This window comes from Ambystoma mexicanum, chromosome 6p (genome assembly GCF_040938575.1).
Source record: "Ambystoma mexicanum isolate Mex_15411 chromosome 6p, UKY_AmexF1_1, whole genome shotgun sequence".
NCBI classification, from domain to species: domain Eukaryota; kingdom Metazoa; phylum Chordata; class Amphibia; order Caudata; family Ambystomatidae; genus Ambystoma; species Ambystoma mexicanum.
Genome location: NC_090935.1, coordinates 1,153,181,565 through 1,153,197,801, shown reverse-complemented (window position 1 = coordinate 1,153,197,801; position 16,237 = coordinate 1,153,181,565). Strand labels below are relative to the sequence as shown.

The following is a 16,237-nucleotide window of genomic DNA, read 5'->3' as shown; positions in this document are numbered from 1 at the left end:
GCTCGCCATGTGAAATTTTTGAGGTTTGACAGATTTGTTCGCTGGGCGCAGATCTAGTACAGGGTGCATGGTTAAGTCCTATTTGGGTACAAGGAAGTACACTGAATAAATACCTTCCGTTACCTGTGATAGAGGCACGACCTCTATGCTCCTTTTAGTAGCAGCAGTTCCACTTCTTGAAGAAGGATGGCGAGGTGCTCCGGGGATAAGCGTCGTCCCTTTGGGGGTCTGTACTTGGGGGACCGACTGAATTCTATGCAGTAACCGTGGGCTATAGTTGACGATACCCAGCGGTCTGATGTTATTCCCTCCATGCTGGTAGGAAAGATGTTAACCGGCCCCCGACCAGCGATGCATGGGAGGGGACCCGAACCTTTGGGTCATTTGGTGTTGGTAGCCGGGGATCCTCTGGGAGTGGGGCCCCGACCTCTACCCTTGCCACGGCGTTGTCCTCTTTGAGTGTATTAGCCACTGGTTCCCCGAGTAGAGGACCAGTTGCCTGCAGTGTACTGCTGTTGTTGTTGACGTTGGCCTCGAAAAAAAGCCTTTGTTGCCGAATCCTCCCTTATTGGGAGGCCTTGAGATTTGGTCTAAAGACTTTAGGGTGTCGAAATCCTTCTTCGCAGTCTCCAGTGCGTCATCCACTGCTTTCCCAAAGAGGTTAGAATCCTCTATTGGTTTATTAATGAGTGACGCCTGGGTTTCTGGCTTAAAACCTGAGTTGCGGAGCCAGACATGACGCTTCAGAAGTATTCCCTGGACTAAAGAACGGCCAGCCGTTTCTGCAGCATCAAGAGTGTTTTTAATGATGCTCTGGTTAACCAGAGTTCCTTCAGTTACTGTGGTTAATAAGCGAGTTCTTAAGGGCTCAGGCACTTCCTCGAGGTCTTGCCGTAATTTTCCCCATTGGGCATCAGCATAACTTGCCAGTAAGGTATTATTGGCAATTCTGGTTGAAAAAGCTGCTGAGGCTGTAATTCTTTTACCCAGGGCGTAGAGTTTCTTTCCTTCTTTGTCTGGGGGTGCTTCGCTGGTTGATAGCAGAACCCCTGCTCTTTTCCTTATGGTTGTTACCACCAAGGAGTCTGGAATTGAGTGACCCTTAATGTATAATGGGTCCGAAGGAGAGGGAGTAAACAGTTTTTCAATTCTTGGGTTGACCCCTCTGACCAGCGCAGGTGTAGACAGCGATGGGGTGATTTGTCTCTTAACTGAGGCGAGGAGGGGAATGGTTTGACTAGTGGGAGGTTTTTCCTTAATGATTCTTTCTACAAAATCAGTATCGGGAGTAATTTCCCCAGTTTCAATCTCAAAGTGCATTGCTGGTTTCCGTAGTAGCAAGTTGAAAGTGGGTTGGTCATCTATTGGTGACGGATTCCTGACCGCTATGGTCTGAGGAGAGGGAAGGTTTAGGATCTCAGGGTCTGTAGACGCTGTTGGTGACTGCCAAGGCTGTGACCCACCTTCATCTGGGTCTTCCTCAAAGCCCCCCCCCCCACCTATGTCAGGGTTTTCCTCAAAACCTTCTTCCAGGTTCTGTTGGTCTTCACTATCTAAGGATTCCTCGTCCTCTTGGAAGTGAGGGTCTTCTTCAGTGAGGTCATAAGTATACGTTTCCTCTTGAAGGGGGTTAAATAGTCTAGGATATTTAGCCCTGGGCTCCTCATGAAGTACCTCTCTTGGCCTGTTGAGTGTTTTATGTTCAGGAGTGGACATAAATCGATCCAGTTTGTCCATACACGATTGGAATCTCTCAAATGTCCAATGTGGTAACCCAGAACGGTCTGGAGGCGAAAAAGGAGGCTCTTCTGCCTGTAGCCGTCTTGATCGGTCCCATAACGTCGAGAATAAAGTCCCTTCGCCTTCTGAGAAAACTTCTCATAGGCTAGGGCCTTCTTTCGACGGTGGGAACGGTCCCTTCCGGCATTCTCTGCGTTTCACTGGCCTTGTGAGTGGTCTTCGGGGTATTACTCGCCGTCCGTTTCTGGCCGTCAGTGGAAACTATACGAGCCAAGCTCTCGACGTTTAATTTCTCCGTCAAGGGTTCGTCTGGCGTCGTGCTGGGTGGTGGCGAGTCTTTTTCGGCGCGATAGCACTCTTACGAGGCGCGTCGCCTGGCGTTTTGGTGGTGGTGTCCTTGTCTGCAGGTAGCCCAGTCGCTAGTTGCGTCTGCGGTGGCAGTGAGGGCTTGCCACCCTTACGGACAGTGGGGGACACCGGTGGGTCCGGCGTCTCCGTTGGCGCTATGGCTTTTGTAAGGTCAGGAGCCCTCCACCCCCTAGTCTGCCGGCCATCCCGATCTGGATGTGCAGCACCAGCCCAGGATGACCCCTTGCACATTCCTGCATTCGCTACAGTAAGGGTTACTATTCTTATCACTAGCGCTGATGCCATAATTGCGCTGTTGCTCAGGAGAAGCATCTTTTAAAACCTTCGCCCATTGAATTGAAATTCCAATATGGCTGATGTATTTCACATGGCCAAGTAGCAGAGAGCTGCCCACTGCACCCTGATTGGTTGCAGTACGTCCTTTTACCTACACGAGCAAAACCAGAGGCGGAAGCCGCGTCTCCAAAGGGCCGCTTCCTAAGGGCCCTGTCTGCATCTGTCCGCAGATGGCCGCACCATGCATCCAGTAAGCTATGACCGCGCCATAGAAAGTAACTTTCCCACGATGCATCCTCCAATGCACAGCATCGATCGATCTTTCCGTGTCTAACAAGGTGCATTTTGATAACATTAGTGCCTCCTACCCAGTGGCTGCAAATACCAACACGATCATCAAAGACTACCTTAAAGCTCACTATCGATCTAGACTATTTACTTACTATAGGGTCTGACCTGATTGTAGCCACCCCTCAGTCGCACCGGACTAACTGCAATGTTGTTTACCCAGATTGTGAGCCTAGCACAATTGCAATGATATCTGCCCTAACTGCTGCTGCACTAGCTTACCTGGAATATTTTTTACCCTGATTGTGACCGTAGCCCATCTGCAATACTGTTGCCCCAACTGCTGCCGCCCCTCAGCCGCTCTAGACCAACTGCAAAATGGTTTACCCCGATTGGGAGCCTAGCCCATTTGCAATACTGTTGCCCCAACTGCTGCCACTCCTCAGCTGCATTTGCCCAACTACCAGCCAAACCACTTGAAGTCAATGCTCCACTACCAGCCACAATCACTGACACATCCCAAATTAGATACCACCTCTAACAATCTCCAACACAAAGATCTCTCCAGAAAACCAACCAAACCCTTAAGAAACTCCAAAACCACCACTCACACACCCAACCCAGGCAACACACTGCCTCGAGACACCATAAAAGGAGCACTTATCAATGCACGCTCCCTCTGAGCACATGCCATAGAAATTCACAACCTCATTGTGGATCAACAACTTGATATCTTGGTAGTCACCGAAACATGGCTACACCCTGCTGCAGGCCCGCTCCTAGCTGTTGCTATTCTCCCAGGATTCAGCATCCTTAGGACAGATGGGACCAACACCAAAGGAGGCGGAGTCGACCTAATAGCCACAACTACATTGCAAATCAGAACCTGGCCAATAGAACAAATACAGGGGTATGAACTCCTACTAGTTAAATTTACCTCCAATCCCAAAACCACCACCAACTTCGTGGTAGTGTATAGATCACCAAACAAAAATACTCACCCTAACTTAGACATCCCTCTACTACTTACACCCATTATAAAACCTAACACGAAATGCATCATTCTCGGAGACATAAACCTAGGCTTCAAGGATCCACTAGATCCTTATGCATTCGTCTCCCATACCGCCATGCAAGATATGAATTTCGAGCAGTTGATCAATGAACCCACCCACACCAAAGGCAGAACCTTGGATTGGGTCCTTACTCTCAACTCACAATTCACTATTGACTATTGACTATTGACTCCATCACCCCCTGTAGATTGGTCAGACCACTTTGTTATCAGCTTTACACTGGAAAACAACATCACAGATCACACTATCTCCAAAAAACCTGAAACCTTTGTATCCAGAAATATCAACAAACTCTCAGCAGACAACCTAGCCACTGCCCGAAGTGTAGCCCTAGCTAATACTACCCCCAGACACTAACAACCCGGCCTACCTAGCAGAATGTTATCAACAAAGCCTCACCCACACTATCGACCTACTTGCCCCCATTACTATTAAATCCAGGAAGACAAACGCTCCTGCTTCTGGTTCAATGAGGAACTAGTCGCCCGAGACGTACAAAAAGACTGCTTGAGCACCTCCACAGAAGAATTAACACCACAGAATCAGCAAAAGCCTTTGAAGAAGCCAATAAAAACTACAAATTGGCTATAGTCACCCAAAAAGCCAGTGCCTTCAACCTTCACATCATCAATGCTACCTCCGATAGCAAAGAATTGTTCTCCATCCTCAGAGAGCTAGAGAATCCCTGTCAAGTTATAGCACCCACCAATGCCAGTAAAGCCTGGTGCACCACAATACAAGACGCCCTAGCATCTAAAGTCCTGCTGCTACAAAAGAAAATTGATAGCAAGAAATCACTTCTAGCGGAAAAACCCTACCCTCCATCTCAGTGAGCCCATCCAACACCACACCTGGCACTCCCTTTCACTCACACCGGTCTCACACAAAGAAGTGCTAGACACCATAGCCAAACTCAAAGCCTCCAACTGCACAGAAGACCAAATTCCCATCCAACCTAGTCAAACTCTGTGCCCCCTTCCCATCACCTATCATTACCGAATTTGTGTTAACGCCTCTTTCAACACCAATACAGTCCCCACCAGCATCAAAAAAGCTTGGGTGACCCCCACCTACTAAAAAAAAAAAAAAAAAACACAACCTCAGGTCCCTCAACTCCCACAAACCATCGACCAATTACAACGGTCCCATTTCTCCTGAAAATAATTGACAAAATAGCATACTCCCAAATACAAAACCACATAGAACACTACCAACTACTGGGGGACCGACAGTCAGGATTCCACCCTAACGACAGCACGGAGACAGCCCTTCTCGACCTGAAGATCCAAATGGATGCCATCAGAGAAGCAGGCAAACTGTTTACTAATGCTACTGGTCCTGTCAGCGGCATTTTACCTGGTCGACCATAACAAACTTTGCATCACACTAGGTGATAACTTCAACCTATCCAAGGATGCCACTGACTGGATCAAATCCTTCCTAGCAGACAGGACCTCGAGATTTTCCATCAGCAAAGAATCAGCCAACCCCATACCAGCCCCCATAGGTGTCCCGCAAGGTTCATGCCTTTCCCCCCCACACTTTATAACGCGTACACTAAGCTGCTATTCACAGCCCTGGATGCCATTAGTGTCATCACACCAACTTTGCTGATGAAACCCAGATCCTCATTCCACTATCAGGCAACCATGAGCAAGATTCACTGCTCATCACCCAAATCTATTCACAAATCCAAAACTGGATGGCCAATAATAGGCTATGTATCTACGACGATAAAACAGAGCTACTCAAATCAAGTTCAGCATCCAAAATTGACTCTACAGCCCGCCTATACCTCATTCATCATCAATGGCACGACAATCCCAGTCCTTAGACAAGTCAAGACACTTGGTGTCTACAGACGCCACCTTATCTATGTCAAAGCAAGTCAACGCCCTTTCCTCGTCCACCTCCAAACTCATTTGCCTAAGTCGCAAATTCCTCACACCCCACAACTGCGTTACATTAGCAAGAGCTCTAATACTATCCAAGCTCGACTATTGCAATGTCCTCTTCCTAGGCACCTCCAACACCAACATATCCAAACTCCAACTCATGCAGAACAAAGCCCTCCGAGCTTCACTAGGCATAAGAAAGTCTGAACACATCTCCAACATCAGGAGAGACAACCATTGGCTCCCTATCAAAGCTAGGATACTATTCAAAACCCTAAGCATCACACAAATGCATTGCCAATAAAGCCCCTAAATACCTAATCAAGACGGTCATGAAAAAAAGTATACTAGACTCCTCAGATCTAATAATGACTTGCACCTCGAAATCCCACGATACAGAAGAGAAAGCAGGGTGCAGTAGCTTCAAAGTCCTTTCTCCCAGACACTGAAATGCCCTACGTACCAACATCAAGAACGAAACATCCTTCGTACAATAAAAATTAAATCACTGAAAACCTGGTTATTCAACCAATTCTAAACAGAGCCACCACCCCTATGCATGTATGCAGACCAACTTCCCAACCAGACCTCTACCTACCAATAGTATATACAATGTTTATACCTCACTATTGTTTTCATTATGTTCTCACTTATAATATAAAGATAGTTATTACCCACTGTCTGTAACTACGCCGTGATACTTCCGGGTCTGGGCGTATAACAAATGTAATAAATAAAGCGCTGGTGACTACCTTTCACCTCACTGCAGCCTCCACTGAGCTTCACTGGACATGACGCTCACCAGGTTGCTTTCTCGTTATACCTTGCTGCCAGCCACTCTGTTCGGCTACCCTCACCACAGCTGGGTAAGAGGATGGAGGACTCCATGCTTCTCTAACCCAATATGGTTTTAAACTCTGTGGGCCCAATTGAATTCCTCCAGCTACTAGACTGCTGGTGTTGGTCCTCATTAAGAGTAATCCTCCTTGCCTCTTCCTTGTCTCAGTCTTTGCTACTTTATTCATCATCTGATATTGAGGAGTACTGTCAGAGTTGTCAAGTTGTCAAAGGGGATAATGGCAATAAGCCATTAGGACATGAGGAATGGAGAAACACTCCTGGAGAGGAAAAGGGGGACACTATGTCCTGTCGCCGGAATCCTACTGCAACCCGATTACTTTCCCCATCTCAAAAGAAAAACTCAAAAACAACTAAACAGACTTTGGCTGGGATGGCTGCTGGCTTTCCGGTTGCAACTCTGTTCCTATTAAGTAAAGGCACGCAACCATGGTTTAAGTTACAAAAAAAGAAGTCAGTTTTTAGTGAGCTGAAAGGTTGTCCAGATGTCGCAATCCAGGTCTCTCTCTGCCCCTTACCATTCTGGGATTCTTTTAAGTCTTTCTCCCTTCAGGAATTCTTTCAATCTGACATCTTCTCACTCTGGGTTTCTCAATCGCCATTCCCCACTTTGATGCTCTGCTTCTTCTCCCTCCCCACTCTGGAGCTCTTCTTACTGTTAGTCCTCACTCTGGGGCTTTCTCAGTCTCTATATTCTGGGGCTCCCCCTCCCGCCCCCTTCTTACTCTCCTGCTCTGGGCTATGCTTCCCTTTTCTCTCTTTTAACCACCTCCCTTTCCACTGGAGCCTCCATGTACCTGGCATCTTCGGTTGGTGCTCCCCAGCAGGAGCGTTGTTGGGTCAACTCATCGTGGAGCCACTTATGCTACTTTCCAGCGGGGTTCCACGTCAACTTTGCCAGACTCTTCTCTCCACTTCTTTCAGCTCCGTCTGTGCCAAGTCACTCAAGTGACGGTTCTGTAGTGGGGGTGTCAACCCGTCCCCGCCCACAAGCATACCACCAAGAGGACAAATGCCACTCACTGAAGCAGCCTCACAGACCATAACCAGATGACATCACCTAAGTAATCATGCAGCGGTGACATGGCTGAACACAAACACACGTTAGACATGAAGCACACGCATTACTGCATGAAGCTACACAGACGCTTTAGATTAAATAGCTGATAGACAAAGCACATGCTTATAACTCACTTAGCTAGTTGCAGAAGAATACACATAACTGCTTACTGACGCTTAAAACACAACTAACATGAACGGCCATGAAAATAAAGATGGAAGCCACAGCTGCATTGAAATGAATGGAAGACACTGGAGAAGTTCAAGAACACAGGGGAAGGCCTGACACACTGATTTCCCCCGAGAAACGCAGACCGGGCTGGCAGTGCAGCTATTGTGCACAGCCTTTCCAAGGACACCGAGAGAGTTTCGAGTCAACAGAAAAGATAGGACACCTGCAAAGGCAAGAAGCTGAAAATCTCTATAAATGCAAGCAGAGAAACCTGAAGCTGTCCCACCCGCTATTCCCCAGGGATTGGTCATCCAGGTGGCCAGGACACAGCCATCGCTTTTGGATCCAGTTCCTAGGGGTGGACAAGTGCAGGAGGATCACCTGGATGAGGGGTCTTCTGGGAGTGGAAGTGCGACACCGGATGGTGAGAAGCAGTATCTCCTTTCCTGTAACACCTTTACCCCATCCCATCAGGTAGGATACTTAGGAACTCAACCATCCGACCCTCTTTTCCAACAACAATTTCTCACAGACAGCTTACTGTGAGAGAAAGCAGACTAACACCTGCGCCATATACCTAACGTGTCCCAATATACAATGGTTTGGAAATTACTGGAAAAAAAAAAATCTCTCTCCCTCCCTCCCTCCCCCCCCCCCTCCCTCCCTCCCTCCAAGGCAAAGGACACGAGGAAGCACCAGTACCAAGATGGTAGTTTAATACAAGTCGAAAGACGGCAAGACCAAAGAGGATTGCAAGGAGGGAAGTGCCCTGGACCTTTTCACAGAAAGATTGTAACTTTCATGAGCCTTCGAGAATAGGAAACTTAAGACCTGGAATCAAATCTGAAGAATCCTGCTTGTGTGGCAGAGGTACCCGGGGCTCTCCAGCGTCGATAGTCAAGGCGGGGAGAATAACTGTACTTGGCTCCTACAACAAAGCAGCACCAGTGAAGTCAGCACAGCCAGTGAGTTGGGGAGACTGATACCAGACCAGTCTGTGTTGAAGCCAAGGTTGCAAGTGGCAACATTATATAGAGAAAAAGAAGAGAACAGTGTATGAAGCCTATATGGCAAGTGACACAAATATAATTAAAACAGCAGATGAGTGACTGATCTTTGAAGCCAAGATACTATACTGTAGACAGAGTGGTCTGGTACCACGTGTGTGCTCGTTCAAAGGTCTGTGTTGGTATTCAACTACAAGGTGGAAAATGTTAAAAGAAAAGGAATTGTAAAATCTAAGTGGTCCTGCAACGGATCAAGCCAAATCCTGTGCGCATTCAAAAGTCTTAGATAGTTGACGTTTATTGAAATTGGTCCGAGCCCGGCCGAGGGAGACTAATTGTGTTGAAAGGGATCTGAGCTCAGCTGAAGGGGATCCAGGGTGTACCGCAAGTCACCTAAAAAATAATATTCTACAAACATTGTGTTACAAGGATCTGAGCCCAGTTGAGGGGGATCCAAGTTGATGATCATTGTGTTAAAGGGATCTTACCCCGGGGTGAATAGCTAATCACCTAAATTGAGTACTTGTGAAAATCTGAAAGAGGAAAAGAACTTTTGGTCGCATCAGGCCCTCTGAGTGAAGAGACTTTGATAAGCATAGAGACTTGAGCATTTAAGTCCCTGATGCTAATGATTGAACTGTATCCTCATGCTAAAGAAGCCAGAGACTGCTGCGCTCGAGTGAACCGCCTTGTCCCGTGCTGAAAACGTGGGGAAGGGAAGCCAACAGCCTGCAACTCCTGAAATATTTTGTAAACACTTTCTTTTATGTAAACACTGTTTCCCACACTATTTGTAGTTAGAAGTAAGGATTGGCAATAGGATTATTAGTATAGGACCTTTTATTTTGAAAAGGCACCACTAGGACTGCATTATTATCTGATGGTTGTAGCTTGCTCCCATCTGTAGATTTAGGATTAGATGGGTGTTTTTCAAACTTTTGGAAGTTCAATAAACACCCTTGAACTGTGTTCACTTGTGTCGGTCTTACTGTGGATACCATGCCTTCCTTACACTACACACGTGATTTGAATCTGGGAAACAAAGCCCATTTATTCAAGTTAGGCAGAGACTGTTGTTCCCACCAAACTGAAGGCCGATGATACAAAAGCAAGACAGCATGACGTTGGAAGCTAGAATGTCCCTGCACACGGCCAGAGGAGTCAGAGTGTGGTAACAGTATTGTCAAAAGGCAGCACTCTGGGATCCTCTTCCCCAGCCCGCATTGTGCTCATGTGCTGGTTGCTTTCCCAGGCTGAGATGGCCTGCAATAACCAATCCTTACCACCATCCAAGCTAGCTCACACGTTATTGCAAAGGCCAATAGAAATGTGCCATCCTGGCATGCTTGCATTTGCAACATCTTGTAGGTAGTCCCAGGCGGAGTTACCCGATATGGCCAGACCAATTAATCTATCCTCTATAGAATGTGCGTCTATCTATACTGTTCACCCAATCCCATCTCGCCTGAAGGTTTAGAATGCATCTTCTGTTTGTGATGTCACTGAGGCTTAAAACCCCCCATGACAGGCCTGTTACTGTGAGAGCGAGCTTTGGAAATCATGCAATACCTGCTTTTCAATCCCTGTTGCAACAGCTTTTAATCTACAAAGATTTGTCACATTTGTGTACTCTTCCGTGTCTCAGTGCAGGGGATTTTCTGTGGCCCAGTTCCTCCTCCTTGACTTCAACTGGTAGCAAGAGGATAGTCGCTAACACCTTTGGCAAAAATGCCATCTCCCCAGCATTCCTGCCAGCTCCCCGTGGGACATCTAGAAGATCCGGAGTGGCAGGCTGCGCGAGTGATGGCAGCCGAAGGCTTCAGCGGATCCATGGAGTTGTAATTTTATGACATTTTTTGTTATGTTTGGAAAGGAATGTATGTTTTATGATAAATGTATTGTCAAGTGCCCGTGGAGAAGGAACAGAAATGTATGTGCTAGAGATGGTAGGCAAACTTGTGTACACATCTCACACCTGCATGCACACATAAATCACATGTGCTTGTTTTAGCATCAAGAAAGGTTAGGAGGTAGTATTTAGGTTTTGCAAGAACACCACAGCATAAAGTAAGTGGACAAGAGGAAAATGCCAAGACAAAGCACATGCAGACCAGGCAACAAACACAGCAGGGAAGGACAAGTTAAGCATTGTTGAAAGCAAGAGACCTTTTGGTTTTCACATGGAAGCAATTACCACCGCATTAGCCCAGAGCACAAAAATTGCCCGCTAGCCACATTGAGGAATTACACAGCGCAGGCCAAGGCACCACACGCAGGAGAAGGGGCCTCATTAAAAGGGGAGTAACATTCTGCCCATTACTTTAGTATGACTTTTTGTCCCCATTTGGTCTAAAGGAATTCAGCTCACGAAGGCACCCAGAAGAGGAGCAGAAGGCGCAAGGACTGAAAAATGGTTTCGTTAATGTCGTTTGTTTTGGTCTTTGTCTCTCTCATGCGGTTAAAGGAACATGGGTCAGCTAATGCTCCACAGAAATTAGGCGCTCAACATCATAATGAATGACATTAAAAAGCAGAAGTGGATTAGGTGGTGGGCATGTGAGATGTGAATTAGATGCAAGTAGAGAAATAAAAGGAAGTATTAGTAGCAAGTACTTAGGCAATGATAGGATGTGATGAGAAAATGTACATACACATTGAGAAACTCACCAGATTTTCTTTCTGTTTCAGGTGCAAAGGCACTTTTAACCAAATATCCGAGGGCGGTATGGGCATTGAATGACACCCAGCACCCGAGCCCACGAGCAGAGAAAGAAGGCCCCATCGCCAAGAAGGCCTATGGGACCCGGCCTAATGCCCAGATGTCACAAAGCTGGGACACAAGAACAAGTCAGCTGATTGTGTGCTCCCCCAACCCTGTGCCCCCTCCAATAATCATGTTGTCCCGGCGCACTGACTATCATACTATAAAGAGCGTTGGACTGATGAAAGGTTCCTGGACGTAGAGCAACTCGCAAGGTTATACTGGGAGCGTCTTACAAAAATATACATGGTGTCTAGGCAGATGACAGAGAGAAGAGAAAACTTTGGAGAAGGAGGATTTTGGGGTGGCATCTTCATAAAACAGGGTCTTACTAAAAGATGTTGGAGCGTAAGTGGCCTCCACAATGCTCATGGTGGCGAGGGTCACCCGTTGTGCATTAAAGAGGGAAATAATTAATTGCACTGCTGAGAAAATGGTATCTATGTTTGTTCTGTATTCTGCGGTCTCTACTCCTTTACCCTCCTACTAGTATGTAAAGTAACAATGTTTTAATGCATGCATTAGGCACATGCAAGAGTATGGGTCAGATGGTATGGATCCCCAGAATTATTGAAGTAATTACCTGATCCCTTGCTAGTATTGCAAAGAGATGAAGCAGCTCCAAATGGAATATCATTATCAATTTAAAAAAACTATAGTTCTTGTATGCCCAATTTGGCCCACACCATAAACAATATATAGTACCAGCACATGACCCATGTGGGGGTGGGGTGTCACATGTGCTCTCCCACTACCCAGGCCATGAGCAAGACTTCTGTGGTAGTTCCAGAGGAAACAGGCTACACTACGATGCATGACAAAGAAGATATTATCCCCATGAGGACAGTTACATGAAAACATGCACAATGATAGAGGATTATAGAAATGCAGATGACCCGATACAATACTTAGTGAAAGACCAAGGGAATTGCAGTACTGTAAGATCGGAAGAATAGAGGTAGGAGGACTTTCTGAATGCTGCAAGAGACACCAGCTGCTAGTACATGGACAGGCGTTTGCCGGAGAAGAATGTGTTGAAGGGCTGCGGGATGAAAAACACAAGCGCTCCTGGCAGTTCCAGTGGAGATGGTGCAGAGAGGAAATTATGAATACCTCAAGGAGTGGGCAAGGAAGTTCAAGCTGCGCACATGGGTAGAAAAGAAGGCAGGCCTCTGTCCAGAATGCCCCTCAACAATAACTAGATTACCAGGATGAAGGTTCAGTAAAGATTGGAGAGAAATGAGCCTGCAGACACATTTCAAAAGGTACATGGCATGAGAGGAGGCGCAACATCATTTGCGGACCACCATTGGGCCTTCAGCACACATGCAGATGCGACCCAAACAGAGGAGGAGTATGTACCCTGGTGCCCCAGAATACACCAGCATGGATGGTGCCCCAGGAGGACAGCGAAATTGATAGATTCCCCAAACTGGACATACATCGGAAGAAGAAGTGGTCGCTGAAGCTGAGCAGGGTGAAGGAGGTGGTCACCCGGAGTACAGAAACTCAGAAGGCACTCAAACGACCTGAGGGGAGTGCCAAAGGTGTGGAACAATACACCCCTCAAGTGGGGAGGGGCTTCAGGTATATGTGGTCCATATTTGACCCAGACGGGGGATTTTAGTGGGGGCGTCCAGCCCCCAAACCCACCAGCATATCCCCAAGGGAACAGATGCCACTCACTGAAGCAGCCCCACAGACCATAAACGGAGGACAACAACAAAACAATTATGAAGAGGCGACATGGCTGAACACACACGTAGATGCATTAGACATGAAGCACACACATTCTTGCATGAAGCTACACGACACTTTAGATTAAATTGCTGATAGACATGAAGCCCATGTTTATGATTCACTGAGCTAGTTGCCCAAGAAGAATTTCGGTCGTTTTACTGCAATGGAACAAACCGGGCCAAAAAGACCATAGGGGTTTTGGCTGAAAATATGGTTTGGTCATTACTGTAAAACAACCCAAATTAAATACATTACTCACTTCCACCCACCTTACTTACCTTGCGGTGGCACACTTTGCTATGTGCCGCTGACTCGCTGCGTCCTTGCAATGCCTGTTCCCATGCACGTCTGTGATCGTGAACCGACGCCGTAGGTTTTTTCTTATTTTCTTTTTACTTTACGTGGGCGGCTGCTGGGGACACCCCCATAAATCCCACTTACATAATGGACAAGGGGGGATGAGGGGGCGTTTGGTCATTTGTTTGCTTGTTTCTTTATTCACTTTTTATGCGCACCAGACCCGATGGTAAAAGGGCGCAGCAATAAGAAAATGCAAGGCTTACATGGTTACATAATATACAGTATATGCAATATAAAGGCTTATGAGGTTACAACAATATATAATGTACAAATATACAAGTACAAAATGTTACACTAGGTATAGCACTGCATCTCAATAATAGATGAGATTACACATAAACCTAAAAGTAGTGACGCAGAATTAGGGGAGAAGAACGTGTGAGTAAGAGCAGGTAGATCCAGCTGTGGAAACATCCTAAAGGGTGCGAGACTAGGGGTCAGTCAAGATAATATGTTTGATGGCATTTTTTCTGAAGTGTAGGTACGGTTGGTCAAGTCTTGTGGCAGTAGGTTCCATAGTTTAGCAGCCTTCACTGGGAAGCTGTTACCACCAATAGTGGTGAGCCTATATCTGGGTACAGCCAGGCAATTCGCATTGCTGGATCTGGTTGGTCAGAGAGATTCTTCTATGAAGTTTATCTGTAAGGTAGCTAGGGGCAGCGTTATTTAGCGCTTTGTGGGTCAGTGATAGCATTTTTAGTTGCATTTTATTGCCAGTAGATAGCCATTTATGTTGGCGTCTGACGGAGGAAATATGAGTTCTTTTATTGATGCCAAGTGCTGCTCTCAAGGCGTTATTTTGTAGTCTTTGAAGCCTTTGGATAGTGGTTTTGTTAGCACCACTATATAGGGCATTACAATAATCAATTCTATAGAGTATTAATTCTCTAGCCGGGATCAGGCAGTTGTTAGAAAGGAATGGCTTGCTCTTATCAGCTTACAAGTGTAGGCCGTGGTGGAGGCAAGGGATTTTATCTGTTTTTCAAAGGACAGTGTGGAATCAAGATGGAAGCCAAGGGTTTTTATATCCTTAGAGACTTTGATGGTATTCCCGTCGATGTTGAATGAGGAGAATTCCTGGCCTAGTTTTTTGATGTTTGCCTGTGTCCCCATGATTATCAACTCAGTCTTATCATCGTTCAAGCAGAGGCCATGAGTGGCCATCCAAGCCTGGATGATAAGATATACCCTGTTCACCAACTCCGTATCCTTACTGTGATCCCCAGAAAGCGGGAGGAGACTCTGTATCATCTGCGTTGTTGGTGTAGATGATACCCAGATGGTCCAAATCATCAAACAAGGGTTTGGTGAAGATGTTGTATAGAGTTGGAGAGACACAAGAGCCTTGTGGAACACCGCACAGGATGGGAGTAGGGTCTGCGGCTGCCGATGGAGAGAAAACTCATGGTTCTCTCGCTCAGGAAGGATTCAATCCATCTGATAGCCTCAGAGGAGAAATGAGCGACAGAGTCAAGGTGTCCACAAAGGACCCTATGGTCCACTAGATCAAATGCGGCTGAGAGATCAAGTAGGAGCAGAAGTACTGTCTTCCCTTTGTCTCTCAGCTCGTCAATTTGGGCTTTTAAATCAATTAAGGCGGTTCCCGTTCCGTGTAGTGGGCGGAAACCGGATTGTCTGTCTCCTAAGAGTTTGTGCAGTTCTAGGTGTTTTTGAATTTGGTTGTAGCTAGTTGTCGTTATTTTCAGCTGTGCAAACTTTTGGTAATTTATTTTCAGTAATTTTAGGTAAACCTGCCCAAGAATGCACAGGAATTGCTTTCTGACGCTTAAACGAAACTAACATGAATAGCCATGTAAATAAAGATGGAACCCACAGCTGCATTGAAATGAATGTAAGAGAAGAAACTCAAGAACACAGGGAGAGGTCAGACATGGATTATCCTGAGAAACGCAGACCAAACTGGCAGTGCAGCTATTGTGTCCAGCCTTGCCAAGGGCACCAAGAGAGAGTTTCAAGTCAACAGAAATGATAGGATATCTGCAAGGGCAGGAAGCTGAAAAATCTCCATAAATGCAAGCAGAGAAACTAAAGTTTACAGTCCCTACACACGTGATCTAAACCTGGGAAACAAAGCCCATTTATTCGAGCTAGGCAGAGACCGTTGTTCCCACCATACTGAAGACCGAAGATACAAAAGTGATACAGCATGACGTTGGAGGCCAGAATGTCCTTGCTCATGGCCAGAGGAGTCAGAGTGGTAACATTATTAGGAAAAGACGGCACTCTGGGGTCCTCCTCCCCCACGCCCCATTGTGCCCATGTGCTGGTTGGCTTCCCAGGCTGAGAAGGCCTGCAATAACCAATCCCAACCCACCATCCACGCTAGTTCACACTTTGTTGCAAAGGCCAATAGACATGTGCCAGTCTGGCATTCTTGCATTTGCAGCATCTTGTAGGTGGTCCCAGGCGAAGTTACCCGATATGGCCCAACTAATTAGATCATCTATCCCCCTACAGACTGGTTCTATGCAATTACAGAGTGCACATCACAGAGAATGCTTTTTCAGCAAAAACTAGAACAGTTAAAAACCCCTGTTTCTCTATGTGCTTAAACCAACCCCAACCCCATTTAACCCCTGCTAACCATCCTCATATCTATTTTAAAAACAACGTTG

General features: G+C 46.5%; 1 protein-coding gene across 2 annotated transcripts in view; it reads right to left on the bottom strand.

Moving 5' to 3' along the window:
• LOC138510252 (tight junction protein ZO-2-like) overlaps nt 1-16,237 on the bottom strand; it is a 515,365-nt gene that overhangs the window by 284,241 nt on the left and 214,887 nt on the right. The gene's annotated exons all lie outside the window — the stretch shown is intronic.